General features: G+C 38.0%; 1 protein-coding gene across 1 annotated transcript in view; it reads right to left on the reverse strand.

Annotated features, from left to right (window-relative positions):
• DPYD (dihydropyrimidine dehydrogenase) overlaps positions 1 to 17,891 on the reverse strand; it is a 628,457-nt gene that overhangs the window by 132,214 nt on the left and 478,352 nt on the right.

Raw genomic sequence — 17,891 nt, forward strand, 5'->3', positions numbered from 1 at the left:
AGATTTGGCAGAAAAGGTAGCAAATCTTTCAGCAGGTACCAATAGCATTGTTTAATCCCATATTCTTGAGGGATTTCCTCCAGGGTCTTTCTCCCTCTCTTGGTTTTTCATAGTGCCTTTTTGGTAGGTCTTCCAGGGACATGTTTATTTATTCACCTTCTACTTCTTCTGCCTTTTCTAACTTATGGAACTAAGGATCCTTGATCTAGTTTGAGGGTAGGCTTAAAATATTTCTTTTATTTCCGGTCATTTAAGGGGTTCTAAAAATCATTTTAGCTGAGTTTTAGTAATTGTTATTATTGCATATAAATGTGAGTTGCCTGAAGCCAGTAACGGGAGTATGCAGCATATCATTTTTTAAAATAAAATAAATATTGATAGAAACAAAAGCTTCAAAAAGAAACTACTGTGCTTATGATTAAGCTAATGTATTGTAGTGAGCATGAGGCAGAGTATCTTCTCAACTCAGCTTCAGCAAGGAATTTACTGGTGTATTAACCTGTTCTCCTTCTGCAAAACGGTAGTTAAAACTATCGGCATACCTTACAAGAATATTTAAAAAAAACCCTTGCAAATTATCTGTGCTATGTATGACATCAGAACTGCACTGAATAAATCTTAGTAACACTTTTATTTATTTATTTTTTTATTTAGTTTGTCAAACATGTACAAGATTTGTTTATTTATTTATTTATTAGACTTATACCACTTCATAGAGCTTCAGCCCTCTCTAAGCGGTTTCAAATTTTTTAGCAAATTGAGTCAGCAACTTGCCCCCACAGTCTGTGTCCTCATTTCACCCACCTCGGAAGGATGGAAGGCTGAATCGACCTTGAGCCGGTGAGATTTGACCATAAGGCGAGGACGGTAGGCACGCTGGTGTGCTTACGCCGCCCCCTTACAGACCTCTTAGGAAAGAGGTGAAGTCCACGCTAGACAGTTTAAGGTTAAAGTTATGGGGTTTGAGGATGTAACAATGGAATCAGGTAGACCATTCCAGGCATTTACTCTGTTGCTGAAGTCATATTTTCTGCAATCAAGTTTGGAGCGGTTTACCTTGGTTTCTATCTATTGTTTGGTGTATCTATTGTTTGCCTGTGCAATGTCCCAAATCACATTCTAATGTTCTTCATTGTTAAAATGAAATCTTGATATGTGGTGTGGTGTGTGTGTGAACTACAGAAAAGGCTCCCTGAACAAGATAGCAAAGAAAATAAATGAATTAAACGACCATATATGCAGATACTGTACGTCGTCAAAGTCTGCCTGAATCACAGGAAAGAAAGAATGTCTTTCTTTCCGTGGCTTGATTAAATACTTAGTTCTTTACATGTTATAAAAAAATATTTAAGGACTTATTTTATTTTTTAAAAAATCAGGAATGGAAGGATTGGATCTGCAAACCTTTGCCCGGTTCTCATTCAGTCGATGAGCTGCAAGCTTCTATGAAAATAGCATCTCAGTCCCCGATGAAAAATTATGCATCTCATAAACTGCTATTCTGCTGAAATGTCAGGCTATGGCAGGGCTGTACCTCAAACTCCACCACTTGGCATTTTCTTTCTGTCTGCTTTGTTGCCATGAAGCAAACGAACAGTGAGGATTAGTGTAGGGCAGGTAACAGGCAAGCTCGCTGTCAAAAAATCTATTATTAAGGCTCTGGTCTTTTCTGCTCAGACCAGTGCGGAGCTGGGCGGGGTGGAATGGAAGAAATGAGCCAGCAGGCAAGGCTACCATAAGAGAATAAAGCAAATTCTTTGTAAGTCTGTGTACATAAATGCATGTAAATGAGGCACTCTAATGAGTGAGCTCCACTTAAGAGAAATAATAGCCCCAAATTAAAATCATATCAGATTTGTGTTGCAGCCCTGCTCTCTGAGTAGGCTTTCTGTGGCCTTGCTCTGCAAAATAGGCTGTTCGTGTGGTCTCTTCTATTCTCTCTGATTTTCTCTCCAGGTGCAATTTACCTCCCACTAAAATAAATTGTATGAGCCCCATTGATTTTAACAGAGCTGAATTGTACCCTCTGCTCTTACACGCATGCATATCACATACATTTCCTGTCTCACAATAGCTAAATTTCGATTCATGTCTAATGACTACAGCTGACATCACATAATCAATAAACAACTTGTGAGTTGGAAAATGTAAGCTCCTTCTCCTCCTCCTTTCACTGCACCCCATGAAGTCCTCACCAAGGGCCGTATCCAAGTCACATCAAAACAGATGTGACTTATCAAATCCATTCAATCAATTTCTGGGAAGTTGACATGTATCTATTCATAAAAACACGGTGTGAAGGTTTGTGTGTGTGTGTGTTGTGTTTAGATATATCTATTGGGTGCTTTTGTGTGTCTGTGTATTGTAAATCACTTTTATGGTAGATTTATCAGGATTTTTCTGGAGACAGTTTAATTATATGATTTGTAAAAGAATTAAAGCAAAATATGGTCTTGTTTTTAAATGATTCATTTTCCATATGAAAACCGTACAGGATATTTCAGCTGCAATCTATTATTTGAGATGATGGACAAAACAATTGTGTTTTATATATCTTCTGTCACACCATTTAAACAGGGAAATTGCTACTGAATTAGACACTTAATTTCTTTCCCTTTCAGCTTTACTTTATTTAAATAATTGCTTCTAAAACAAGACTACAAACTGGACAGAATTAAGTATTTTTTAAATTCCACTGATTCCAATGTAAGGAAACTAATTGAAATTAGTGGTACTTAAAACTTATTTAACTTGGGCTGAATTATAGGCTATTTTCACAGATACAAAGGGAAATGGATCGGAACTAGATGCATTGGGAAAAGTGTGGCTAATCCTATTCAGTTTCAGTCTTAATCTGCACACCCACGGGGGCCTTCTATATATTTGAAAGCTCTGAGATGCCATGATACTACTAGTTCTCTTAAGGAAAGAATAGGAGAACTGGTTGAGGGAAAATATGGAAGCTAAGGCAAGAATATTAGTTGGTGTCCCTTGGTGTGGTGTTCTGAATATATTAGTATGTTCGAGACTACAGTTGGTCCAGAACGCAGCCGCGCGAGCGATATCGGGTGTACCTAGATACACCCATGTTACATCTATCCTCCGCGAGCTTCACTGGCTTCCGATCGGTCTCCGCACACACTTCAAGGTGCTGGTCATCACTTTTAAAGCCCTACATGGCCTAGGACCTGGATATCTGAGAGACCGCCTCCTGCCACATACCTCCCAAGCCGATAAGATCTCACAGGTGGGCCTTCTCCGGTGCCATCGCCGGCAATGCCGGCTGCGGCCCCTCAGAGGGCCTTCTCTGTAGCTGCTCGACCCTGTGGAACGACCTACCCTAGAGATCCGGACCCTTCCCACTCTCTCGGCCTTCCGAAAAGCCACTAAAACCTGGCTATTCCGGCAGGCCTGGGCTGTTGACTTCATGAATGAGGTCCAGCCCCACCCAGATTGAGTGTATGGTGCGTTGTTTTTTTAAATTGTTTCTTTTATTTTTAACTCCTTATTTTAATTTGTTTCTGTAAGCTGCCCGGAGTCCTACGGGATTGGGCGCATATAAATTTATTAAAAGTTAAAGTTAAAAGTTAAGTAGACTAAGGCAGTGACACCATCTTGTGAATAGCATGACACTGTTTTTATTATTTGTTCCGTATGACTATGCAGTTTTGTTCTTTGTCTTTTTCCATAAAACTTGCTCTTTTTTTTTTTGCTTAGTACATAATCACTAAGTTCCTGTAATGATTTCTCCAGATTCTCTATTCATAGTTAAAGGATATAATTTCCTGTTGAATATAGTGAATGCTGCTTCCTCTACAATTTTATTCACCTTTTGTCATCTGGTATATGACATATCTCAGTTGGCCCAAAGTAATAATTTTAATTTTTGGATATATTTTTTGGGGGGGGGAGGTTATGAATTTTGCCACTTGTCCTAAATTGTTAGAATTGCTCCAGTAATTAGATTCCCCAATCACAAATGATATCATAATTCACTGCTTGCTAGAAATTTCATCAATTTTCCTCCAAATCTTTAGAAAGGGTTAGAAACACAATAAAGGACTGAAGTTTTATGGATTTTTACGAAACCTAATTCATGAAAAACATCTAGTTTAGTTAAAAAAATATATCGCACTTGAGTTTAAAACAAAAACTTTCAGCTAATATATTTCTCCAATGCTAGAAAGCAGAACCCAGAAATAGGATCCACAAACATCTATTTTAATAGAATCAAATCATACTATTTGTGGAACATCTGTTTTAAGTAAATTAAATTAGACTTTGTTTTCGGTATTTCAGAAGCTCCAGGTTGATTTTATGAACTTAATTCTTTGATCTGTATACACTAGTCCAAAGATTAAGTATGGAAAGTACAGTCTTCTTTTCCCCATTAACTTAGCCACTTATCCCCAAATAAGGAAATGTAGACTATATTCCAATTCATGTTTATCTGGGAATACATCTTACTTAATCCAATGAGCCGATTTTATAAGATTATAGTGTTAATCAGATGAGTTTGTCAAGTCATAATATTAACCAATTTGTAATACACAATCTGAATTAAGAGGGCTAATATATCATACAGTAACTTCTGATTTTCCCACTTTGGAAAGGAGTTGATTGAAATCTACAGTCATTAAGTCCATTAGGTTTAGTCACTTATTTACCCAATCTGATAAAGTTTGTGTAAAGACAAAATTGATGTGGATCCACATATGATATAATATATATATATATAATATATGGAATTAATTCTTATTTTAGGGTTGGTTTCTTCCCTGTTTTCAAATGTAAAATATTCCTTTTTGGTGAAGAATATATTGGCATAGAGCAGTGCAGTAGGCCTTCCTGGATCCATTCTAGTAACTAATACCAAACATCAGCTTTAACATGATAATTAGAACATTTTAATCATCTTAGGCTAATATACCAGTGCACCGCTAACCAGACAGGAGTGGGTTGTTGTTAGTTATATATTCCAAAATAAACAGTTCTGTTATTCTGATGACCGATATAGTAATATTCAACTTCATTCCCTATTGCTTTGATTTACCTTTCTCTTATTCTTTTCTGTGAATGGGAATAATTGAGGTTAAATGAAACAGAAGATGAAAATAGAAGAAACAATAGAAGGAAATTGGCTGGATTGGTACAGTTTGCCCCATCTGCCCCTCTCCTTTCCTTTCAAGGAGAATGGTGGAATGGGTAGAAGCTGGCAGGAAACAATTGCCAGCAATATTCACTCTGTTTTCTTGGAATCCATTTTTTTAAGACTCATCTTACATTTGGATATTTATTATAGACTTATATCCTTGTGTTCTTTAACCATTTATACTTTTTAAATTAAAATAGCTTTCATCCAGAGAATTCCACTTACTGAGACACTAATAAGATAATAAGTAAGCATCCTCATAAGTTGAATGTGATGAATCCTGACCAACTAACATTGCTAATTGTTTCAGGGACTTGCGAACAAAACACATAAAAAAAAATATAAAACTCTTAACCAACTGAACTCTTTTTTAAAAAAAATGTTGCTAAAGCACAAGAGCCAAATTGAAGCCCTAAACCTTGATTTGAGTTTTCAAATGTGCTGTTGGAATCGTGGACCAAAATTGCTGGTTTACTTTTCTTGTCTATTTGTTCAATACTCAAATAAACCTCCATTTTGTCTTTGGCTCAGCATCCTCAGAGGTTGTTGCTGTAGCTTTGACTTTTCAATGCAGCACTTCTACCAAAACATAGGTAGCAGAAATCATAATATGCAGTTCTTTTGGAACCACAACTTCCAATTCTGGTTCATTTGTCATTAGCAAGCCATGATTTGTCATTGCAGGTATTATTCTAAACCACCATTACTTCTGTTAATCATAATTTCATGTGTTATACCAATAGAATGCAAATCATTTTATGAAGAATAAATCAAAAATCCCAATGTTATGCTCTGACCGTAGAGAAAAGATTTCTTCTAGAAAACTCGTAAAAGAAATTTATGTATTTGTTTGTGTATGCAAACGTACAACTTTAACCTTTTTTCATGTCAGAAACTAACACTTGTGGCATCAAGGGAATTTACTTTGAGTGTTCGATGATTTTAAACTCTGAGGTTAAAAGTCCCTTTTGACATTTTAAAAAGTGCTACTGAGGATGAGAGATAGGCTCCGATACATAAATAAAGTTGTTAAAATGTGGGGTTTCTGATCTGATGGGCCCACAAAGCAGTCAGAAGACCACCAAGAAGCATGGTTAACTTTCTCCCTAAAATATGCACTCCACATCAGACCTGTAATAACTTCAGAGGAAATAACTTATGTGCAAATTAATGAATTAACGTGATCCATTTTCATCTCCATTGAAAAAGGCCCATGTTCTATTGTTATTTGGAAGGACCGGCAAATATGTAATAGAAGTTGTATTATGAAATAGCTTCCTTGAACTATGAGTCAGGAGATTCTTGGCTCAAATTCCACAGTGGAATGTGTTTCAGCTATAAAGCCATTCAGCAACCATTTACTGGCAAGTTTTGGTTGCCAAGTTTTCAGTCGGTAGTAATGCCTTGCAGTGTTATGCTGACTTAAGCTGCAGTGCCACTGAAAGCACTACAGACAATATCTAAAGGGAGCAAAGGCTGGAAAACTGGGAAAATACATTTTGTTCTGAGCTAGATAAGACAAAACCTTAAAATGTTCCACCCGAATGTTCTGAGTTGGCTATTTCCTAGCAAGACAAAACTCAAACTATTTTCGATAGTCTTTTACAGAATGAAACTAACAGTTATGTTTAGTTTAGTCATGGACATTAAGAAACCCTTAAAACCTGACACAAGTCCTTCGTTTGCTTATATTTCTCTCTGGCCTATGTAGAATTTCTTAGAAACAACCGAAAAGGTTTTTAAACAACTCCACAACGTACAATGGATGCAAAGCTTTAACCAGAGGTGGGTTTTTTTTTGCAGCCTGCTTAACAGGCACAGTTTTCTGCAGGAAAGAACAACACATTTGCTGGATTGATGTGATTATTTCTACTAGGAGTAGCTGGGGGAAAAAAAATGTCTTTAAGCTAGTGCATGAATAACAGCACTAACAGCAGTAAAAACAATGTTCTGTATTAACACCACTGCATTTGCTAGGCAGCAGTGTTCAACAAATCAGCAAAACTACCATCATTTTAGCATACACCTAGAAGCTCAACACCACAAAACACAGTTCATACCCACAGTGCATACTGCCCACACACTCAATTTCCACAAACACAGCTTTTACATTTATATTTTACAACCTGGTAAACTTCGCCGACATTAACAACATCTGGAGAAAGCACACAGTGTGTTTACAAGTGCATACCTTTCCATTTGCCTTATGGCTACTTATGCACAAAAGAAAGCAGAAAGCATAATATAATGTGTACATGAAGACGCATGAATGCACCTCCAGCAGACAAGGATGGTATTAGTATAGCAGCTAGACTGTTGGTGGCGCAATACTGGAAGAAGGAAGACTTGCCTACTATTCAAGAATGGACACTGAAAGTAACAAACCTAGCTGAGATGGCTAAAATATCTGCATATCTCAAGGACCATTCAAACGAGAGATATAAACTGGAGTGAAGAAGATGGATTGATTATACTCAAATAAATATGGGTTAAGAAATTTCAGATAGCTTATGACTAAAGAAACTAGGATGATATAAGTTGTTTAGAGTTAGCTAGCAAGGAGGAGTTAAAGCTCAAATGAAAGATGCTATTAACTTTTTAAGTTTGTTTTAGAATGTATTTGTTAAAGATTTATACCTGTATTGGTTCTGGGAAGCGGGGGGGGGGGGAGAGGTTGGGGGGAGATTTGGGGGGGAGGGTGGGGGGAGGGAAGTAAATATTTGTAAAAGTTTGTTTTTCAAAATTTTCATTAAAAAAAAGGATGGTATTAGTAGGAAAATGGGTGGGAAGGAGGCAGACAACAGAATGACAGACAGACAACTTTTTAAAAATTAATGATCATCTTTTCAACAGCCGTATTGTAGCTTCTCTGGATGGAGATGCAGCACCTGGTGAATTAAGAATGGTGTCTATCATCAACAACATTTATGCTAAACATGTATTTAGATAATAGCTGCTTTCTCCTAAACCCTTCCTCCATAATAGATTATTTAGTCATACCAGACCCAATGGGAAAGAGATGAACTAGCAGCTCTAACTTAATGGTGACGCTTCACACTTTTTTTTTTGAGGGGGGGAATAATAGATAAATAACTGACCTCAGCTTTCAAAGCAGGATCAATTGCAACAGCCAGAAGATGGCATGTTTAAAATAATGCTGCTGAAAAACAGGATAAAACTGACGTGTTTTGTCTCAGGTTCGGAATAAAAAATGAGGGTTTTGCTTCAAGACTGGAACATTTTGCACAACTCCTCTGGAAAGCATTACCCAAATGCTAAATATTTTTATGACTACTCATGAGAACAAAGCAGTTCCTCTGAAATTAAGTGATGCAAGTAAGGAGTATGATTAACCTTTAAAATATGACTGTTCCTTAGTTAACTGTACCATAAATTTCCCCAAAGAGTGAAAAATAAATCCTTGATTAATAGGCTATTAAAAACCAAAGCAGATATTAATTCAAGACATGCTTTTAAGATATCAGGCAACCAAAATAGTTGAAAAACATGCCCACTAGCTGAGGAAAGAGTGGCTAGAGATTAATGAATCCTGACACACTACCTGGTAAAGCTTTGTTAAGGTTAGATGAGTTCTTACTTAATGATTTATGTTTTTACAGTGTTCTTATAGAAGAGTGTATAGATGTTATGGAAGGCTATGAACATAATTTTCATGTTTCATGTCATATGTCACATTTTCTGACATTAAAAGTAATGGGTCTTTGGAAAAGTTGATTTAAAGTATAATTTCTATTAGTTTTACACATCTTCTAACTAAAGACAAATGCCTTTTATTTTTATTATCTAACAGTAACATAGTTCCCAAATTATGTGATGATTTTTTCAAAGGTAAAATAATTGGTTTTCCCCCTCCCCAATAAGCAGACAATCTGATTTTAATATCTTATCATTTATTGGATTAAATATGCTGCTACCCATGGTTCTTTTGTAAAATGATAGCTAATGGTTAGATATTCAAAAGGTAAAAATGGGTGAATGGTAGATTACCTTGCTTGAAATATTAAAGCAGTTTAAAATAGTGTTTGTGCGTTTGTGCATTCACTCGCATGTGCATTAAAGCTGACAAAATATTGACGGCTGCTCTTTTAACCAGTGGAAAGATTATCCTTCAGTTTAGGATGGGATACCATCCACATGTTGATGATAATCAATTTTACTTGATTATCCTGGGATGAACAGAGATGACATGGAACAAAACATGTTGAGAGTAAATCCCAGGAAAAAAAAAATTGTTATTCCACCTTCTGGATGGGATCACAGGTTCCCTAATGAGTGGATCCAGAACTGCATTCATGGCTCCTGCTTGATCAGTAGTGGCCTAAAGACATTTTTTTTCTAGTTTAACTGGTGACTGGCTGCAATTCTTTTTCAAACAGGAAGCCTGATTTAACCCTAATTTAGACTTCTACAATATACAGTACTTTGGAGTTGCTTTTGATTCAGAATGCAGTTATTGGAGCCGAATAACATATTTTCTTAAGAGTTCTACTTTGCTTCCCTATAAGAACTGCCAATAAGGGCAATCCAAAATATTGGTGCTTACACATAAAAGCCTTATGACAATGGCTTGGTTCCCATTTACATTTGGGGCCACCTCCTTCAAGCAGAGTTTGTTCATCCTGTTTCTTGTTTTAGGAGGTGCTGCTTGAGATTTAAAAGATTTAAGAGCCTGGGGACGGTTCTCTGTTGAAGCCCAGTTGTTTTGGAATCATTTTCTCCACAAGGTTGGATTAGCTCCTTACAGATTTTTAGGCAGGTAGTTAAAATAATTTTATTCTGCTAAACCTTTGGGAATTAAGAATGCTGGGCTGCCTGGACTGGGTTCTGTATTTATATGTTGTTTAGTTGCAACCACACACTCACAACTGTAATGTTTAAGCTAGCTATTATGTTCTGTCTATAATATAACAACAATGTATTACAGTCTTAGACCAGCAACCAGAACAAATAAAAGCATTCAGTATATATACACTTAAAACGTCTAGTATAAAACAGTAAATAACAACTAAAACCTATAATAAAATCCAGTATCAATTGTACATGGTCAGACTACAGTTGCAATCCCTAATTGTGGGGCCCATTGTAGGTTCAATACTAAAAGGAAAAAAATACTAAGCAGTACAAAGGGTTTGCCACAAGCATTATATAACATCACTATGATGGAGAAGGCATGTGTTTGCGACAAATCCACAGTGCTGCTTTGCAGAATCTGGCCACCTGCACTATAGTTGTGGACTGTTAAGTAGCACCTTTAATACCTGAATCTTCCCAGACTGGCACCCTACCCCTGGGAACAATTAGATAAGATTCCAAGCAGTGGTGGGTTTCAAAAATTTTTGGAACCTCTTCTGTAGGTGTGGCCTGCTTTCCGGGTCCACTGGTGGAACCTCTTCTAACCGGTTCGGTAGATTTGACGAATCGGTTCTACCGAATAGGTGCGAACTGGTACGAACCCACCTCTGGTTCCAAGTAACTTGGGATGTGGTCAATTCTAGGTCTTTTGGGATTGCTCAGTGAATCCAGGATAGCTCCTGCTTCATCTCTCCTTCCTGCCAGGCTGGGTTCTATACAACAGCTATATATGGGGATCTTTAAATCAGAAATATGAATTTTATTGTTTTCACTGTGTTTTCATGGGTGTAAACCACACAGTCTCTTGGGAAGAGGTGGTACATAAACCATTTTAACAACTAAAAATCCAAATGAGTTATTTTGGATTTTACAGGAGAGTTACCAACCAATGTAACAAACAAAAACACCCTTCCAGAATTTCTTATCAATTTGAAAAACCATCATACTAAGTGTGGGAGGGAAAAGAAATTTCAAATCTCCAAGTTTTATACATCAGCAACTTAGATGTCAAAATTCAAAATGTCTATATGTGTGTCCGCTCTGGATCAAGGGACTTTTAAAATAATCTTTCATTAAATGTTTTCCAAATAGTCAATACAGTCTATGTGTGGGCACCCATGCATGTGAATGGAAATGTTCAGCCAACATTTTCATGACTGAGACAGGTTTTGCTAATGTAGGTTGCACGAAGGAGGCATCCCGTTCATACTCGGTGGAAGAGCAAATAACATCATAGAATAAGTGAAATACAAGTGCTGATGCAATTAAAATGAAGCTCTGTTTAGTTTGGACAATGTTCAGGCATCATGGATACCTTGGCCAGACTAAATAGCTCTTAGCTCTGACAGAGCTTGAAATATAAATCATTTGGGTAAACAATGTAAGCTACCCTATCTATGCTTCCAAGAGGAAGAAAGTACGTATATCTCAGGAACCAGGATTTAGCTGGTACTGATCCATGGTTTACATACTTTTATGCAAAACGTCTGTTATCACCGGAAATGGAAGAACAAAGTTGCTAGAATATGGTTCCTACAGATCAGTTTATTTGATTTACTCTTACTCAGGCAAATATTTAAAGAGGTTAACAAATTAGAAAAAAAAATAATCCAAAAGAGGGAAAATTTACAACTGTCAGCCTCTGCTTTGCTGCTGCTTTTCGGCTGCCATTGAAACAGGGAGGGGGGGCATGGTATTTGGGAAGGGAATCATTCTGTACTGGAGGACTGTTTGTTACTGAGTTATTCTCACCATCTCTTTGCGCAGCCAAGGTGGCGCAGTGGTTAGGGTGCAGTACTGCAGGCCACTTCAGCTGACTGTTATCTGCAGTTCAGCGGTTCTAATCTCACCGGCTCAAGGTTGACTCAGCCTTCCATCCTTCCGAGGTGGGTGAAGTGAGGACCCAGACTGTGGGGGTGATATGCTGACTCTGTAAACCACTTAGAGAGGGCTGAAAGCCCTATGAAGCGGTATATAAGTCTAACTGCTATTGCTATTGCTATTGCATGTGGAAGGAAGGGAGTTTCCTGCCGAGGCCAACTGTCCAGCATTCCATCCTGATGATGTTTTTGAAGATGTCTCCGACCTTACAGTTGGGTGAAATATGATTGGACTATGGACTGGGGTACCAAGGGGAGGGGAATGAATCATGTATTGATATCTATTGCTTTCGCGCCTTTTTATTCAGATTCAGCTTTGCTTTGCTTCTAATTGTTTGTAGTCAGTAAAAGTGAGCTTAATTCTGAAATATGGAGTTGAGTGGTTTCTTTATTGGTTATTAAATGAAGGGGCAGTGACAACAACAGAGCCCATTCTAAGCATTAATTAACAATTAAAAACATGGCAAAGAAGATGCTAAATCAGTGAGGGAACCAACATAACTCTGGATGGATTGTGTTTTTTAAGAATGAGTTTTATTCCATGCACTGAAACATATATCCTTCGATGTTTGATAGATCTCGCTCTCAGTATACCAACATGGAGAACTCATATTGTCCGTGTTCATGTAAGAATTAAAAATAACTGTATGTTAAATAATATGAATAAAGCTCTGATTTCCACCAAAGCTTTTAGAAATAAAATAATAATCCTATGATGTATGCTCTGAGGAATGAGATCTATGACTCTATTATAAAATATGACTTTAAGTAATATAGGATGAATAAACCAGAATAATATTTAATTATTTAATGATATTACTTAACTGTCATTTGATTCTGGAATACAGGTTTTCTATTACTTCCCCCCCTCCCCTGTAATGCACATTATATTACTTTTACAAATCTATAATTTAAGAACTAATCCTATTAGAATAATTTATTTCAGTAATGCAAAAAATAGCATAGTAGAATGCAAACAGCAAGCCTCCTCAACTATAGAACGATTTGTAGTTACAATTGCATAACATAGAAAGAACTGCAGTGAGACAGTTTGAGTTATAAATCCTTCTAAATGGAAATCTTCAAAAAAAAGTGGTTATGTTCTCTTTGGTATTCTTAGGGAAAAATGAAAGATAAATTTAATTGTTGCTTATTTTAAAATCCATCCACATATACAACCAAATATGATGAAACATGTGCAGCTCTGGAATGTCTTTGGTGATGGAATAATATTGAAGGAAGGGCACATCTGCCTTTTTTTCCCCCGAACTGAGGATCGTTTGCCATATTTTGAAAGTCTTATAGCAATACTTTAGACCTCCATTAATCAGAAATAACTGGACACGTAACTTATGCCAGCTTTTTCAGAAAACTGATTTGTTGATCCTGCAACATGGACACTGGGGAGTCATTAGAAACACTGAGAGCAAGTTTGGTGCAATGTTTAAGTCCTCAGGGTCGGAACCAGGAGACTGAGAGTTCTACTCCTGCCTTAGGAACAAAGCCAGCTGGGCTACCTTGAGCCAGTCAATCTCTCTCAGCCCTGGGAAGCAGGCAATGGCAAAACACTTCTGAAATCTTGCCAAAAGAATTCCAGGCAGTAGCTTGAAGGCAACAAAAAGTGTTGTATGTGTTATAGCTATGTGGTTGAGTAGGCCATATTCTGAATAGCTGCTGATTTCAATTGTCTGTTTTAAGAGCTCCCAGTTCCCATTATGGAGTTTGGATACTGCTATCTATTGAGGAAGCAGCGACTATTGAATAGATTTTATGGGGAATATAAAGCAGTCAGCTTTTTACAAAATTAGCAAAGGGTGAACTAATAAAAATAGGTAGAGTTGTTCAGGGAGAAATTCTTAACAATGTTTTCCTATGAATGTGGACAATAGGAATTCAGGTAACCTGAGAGTCTGAAAAATGGCTTATTTCTATTGGTAATAGCTTAAGAAAGAGATGGTGAAAATGAATAGACAGGATTTGTAAAAATGGATTATACGGCTTGTGATATATTTGGATTCCTGCCATGCACCTACAGCAAGTTCAAGCTTGCAGTAGTCCTCAACGAAAAAGTCAAAACACAGAAGTAGGAATTAGCCACAATGCAGCCTGAATGAATAAACCTCCCCGAAATCAAACAAAAGACAGGGGGAAAAATCTATATATGAATACAGTACAAAAACAAAGGAGTAACAAAGGAAATAACCAGATGAAAGAGTTCTGAAATATAATCTGTGCCTTGGGAACTAAAAATCAGAGCCCAAACTTCCACAGAAGAAACAGATTTTGAGGAGATAGGTTGTTCTGCAAGAAGACTAAGAGAAGAATCCTTATGAGACCTTACCCCAACATTCTCATGGAACTGATCTGCTCATGAATTATATGTCTTTTGCAAGGAGGGAAGAAGGGGCTGAATAACATCTGCATTTACTGACCATGATTGCTTCATTCTAACCACTCTGAGAAGAAAACTATATTGCAAAGAACAACTAAGGACACAAGTTCAGGATCTTGGGGATACAGATGATCTCATCCATACTTTCCTGTTCTGTCCCCCCTTCACGGCTCGGTAACAAACGCAGGCAGGCAACTTAAAGGAAGTCTTTCTTTATCAGTTCTCAGTTCAAACCGGCTTCGAGCCCAGAAATAACATAAACACCAATCTCCGATAAGAATTCAAACAAAAGCTTACAAATGCTGCACTTCTTCCACCGTCTCCACGGATCAGGTTTACATGAAACACCAAAGCACTTATCCAAGTGTAACAAGCGTAAATCACGATTAATCATCAAGCAATGCTGTACCAAACACGGCACACACGAAGGAGCGACGTTGACTCCAGCGACTGGGGCGTGGCGGCCTCCGTCCTTTTATCTCCAAACTTCCTCCCACAAGCCCCAGCTGCATACTGAATCTTGTATCCCGAAAAGACTCTCAGCAGAACTGCTGAGTCACAACACTTTCCTATGGAAAAGGAAGTAGGATTGCCAATAAATGATTGTCTAAGTAAATGAGTTAAATGGGAAACGCTGAACAGACCCAATTCTGCCAACCTATTGTCCAGAATTTTGCATTATAATGCTTGAGCAATAGGCCAGACCATGGGTGTCGAACTCAATCATGTCACGGCCCGGATTGTGATGTATCATGATGTTTTTGCCTTTGCGGAGTTGGGATGGGCATGGGCCGCAAGTGACTTACATGGTCCATGGGCTACCAATTTGACAGCCTGGGCCAGACCATCAGCATTGGTTTTTTTAACATCCTTTACCAATCTCTGCTCAATTGAGTTTTAGCTTTCCTGGTGTTTTTTTTCTTTCTTAATTTGGAATTTTGGCAAAATTGTGGATGACCCATTCAAATCTTGGAGAGACCATATTAGAAGCATTGCCAGTCCCGACAGGAAAAATGAAAATTCCTAAAGAAGTTCACTTTTTTGGGGTGGCTCTTCTAAGTGGGCAGATGGAAAGCCAGACGCCCAGGTTTGAGAGTCGAACGTCACGTGATGGGGTGAGCTCCTGACCTTGCCTCAACTCCTGCCAACCTAAAAGTTTGAAAGCATGCAAATGCGAGTAGGAAAATAGGTGCCACTATGGTGGGAAGGTAACAGCCTTATGTGACATCATGCTGCCTACATGACCGTGAAAATGTCTTTTGACAAGGTTGGTTCAATGGCCTTGAAATGGAGATGAGCAATGTCCCCTATAGTCAGCAATGACTAGTGGAATAAAACTCCTTCACACCTTTTTCTTTATCTTCTAGGTTTTGGTCTCTATGTGGAAGCAGAGGGAAAGGACTGAAGTTCTCTTAAACCACTCAATTATGTTTATATAACATGAGTGACAGGTTTATCCCAAACAGCCAGGGGGTTGACAATAACTTTGGAAACCCTTGGGACTTTCACCTCTCCCTGACATCCCAGCACACTCTTTACAAAACAAACAGAGAAACAACATATGCCTTTCTCATTGAAATTGTTTTGCCACTATTCTAACTGTGCATGCTTTTGAAATGTTAGGAATTTTATTCATTCATTTATCCCAAAGGTGCTTTTTCAAGAGGCAAATTGACTTTCTGGTTTTTCTTTGAAGATGTTTTGTTTCTCATCCGAGAACCTTCTTCAGTTCTGACTGGATGGTGGAGAACAGAAAGTTTTAAATTCAATTAGAGCTGAAGAAACTTTTTTTTGATGAGAAGTGAAACGTCTTCCAAGAAAAACCAGAAAATCCAGTTGCCTCTTGAAAAAGCACCTTTGGGACAACCATGACCTGGATGAGTGAGAATCTCCAAAGATTTTCATTCATTTAGTTTCCCAAATCCACCAATTTTTCGAGCTGAGTTGAGAATTATTTGCCAGGTGAGCCATCTCTTCACAATGGTGCCTTATGGTGATTTGACTAGATGCTAGCTTTGTTAATTTTATCCTCGCAAACAGACATCATTTGTTAATAGTGCGAATGCTAAAATCTTAAAACTACATTGCAAAATGCCATTTTTTTCTGAATTGTGGTGTAGAAATTTCCCTTCCTTCTCACAGACTGGGACTTTTCAAATGGCAAGAATATATATCCCCTGTAAATACTGTAAATGAAATGAATTTTCAACCATGAAAATAGAGCTTTACTATGGAAATAGGGACAGGGATGGAAAAAGGGTAAAGGGTTCAGGTGCCACTATAATCGGCACTATAAACATGCTTTAAATTTGTGGCACCGAGGACATGCTTTTCATAATACAGCAATTTTAGAGTTTTATTGGACGGCCAAGCGATAAAGGAATATTCAGAAATGGCAGTTTGAAATGAATGAAAGTGGGGAAAAAAAACCCCACACGGCACTAAATCACGTTACTTCTATAAAATACTACTGCAATAGTTCTTTTATTAATTTTAATGCTCAGCACCCTTGGTGACCTCTTTTATTCTTTTGCTGTCAACATGGCAGCCTGGAAAAAAAATTGAAATGGGATAATAAAACGCAGGAAGTACTTAAACCCCCAGAGTATGCAAGTGCATTCTCTCTGCCTTCCCTGTCAGTCTTTCTGCATCTCTGCCAGCCTCCCCCACCATACCTAAGACCCTACAGGGGGGACGAACTGGTTTAAGTAACCCAATGTCTGCCTTTATGTACTTTAAGTATTTATTTTAAATGCTCCTTTTAAAATAGAAAGTGTTTATCTGAATAATAGAACTGCTTGAAAGAAGGCTGTTTCTTTTGTCTGCCTGGCTTCCACTATGTATATTTGGCCTGATTCAGCTGCATTTTGCTCAAAACAGCGGGATACCATTATGCTATGAATATTTACCACTTTATATCTCCAAGGAGACTAATCTCCATACCACTACAGTCCAGAAGCTCGGGGTATTGTCTCTGCAGGCCCAGGTTCATGGTGTCACAGCAACTGAGGCCATGGGGTCAAACAGATTAATCCATCAGTGAAAATAAAGCTCTGTGTTATTGTCTACCAACTCCCCCCCCCCCACCACTAGAGGACTTAAAATAACATTCTATGCTGGAATCCACTCTATGGATCAGTTTGGTGTATGCATCACAAAGGGAGAAAAATGGGGGGGGGGGAGAAATCAGATCAGTGAAGTTTGGGGCATGTAGCCGAGGAAATGTGTTTATGAAAATGTGTTAAGAAGGCAGATTTTTTTTTTTTATCAATTTCATATATACATTCACAATTAATTTTCCCTACTGTTGACAATATACTTGAAGATTGCTTTTTATCATCCATAGATCCATCTTATCTACAAGGTCCTACTTCTTCTTCCCTCCCTCTTCCTTCCCTCGTTTCTTCTCTCCTACTCCCCTTCCTTTCCCTCCTTCCCCTTCCCTCCTTCTCTCCTTCTCCTTCCTTCCTTCCTCCTTTCTTTCTCCTTCCTCCTCTTTCCCCCTTCCTTTCCTCCTTCCTTCCCCCCTTCCTTCTCTCCTAGGTTCCCTCCTTCCTTCCCTCCTGCCTTCCCTCCTTTTTCTTCCTTCCTTCCC

This window comes from Thamnophis elegans, chromosome 5, assembly GCF_009769535.1.
Source record: "Thamnophis elegans isolate rThaEle1 chromosome 5, rThaEle1.pri, whole genome shotgun sequence".
Lineage (NCBI taxonomy): Eukaryota > Metazoa > Chordata > Lepidosauria > Squamata > Colubridae > Thamnophis > Thamnophis elegans.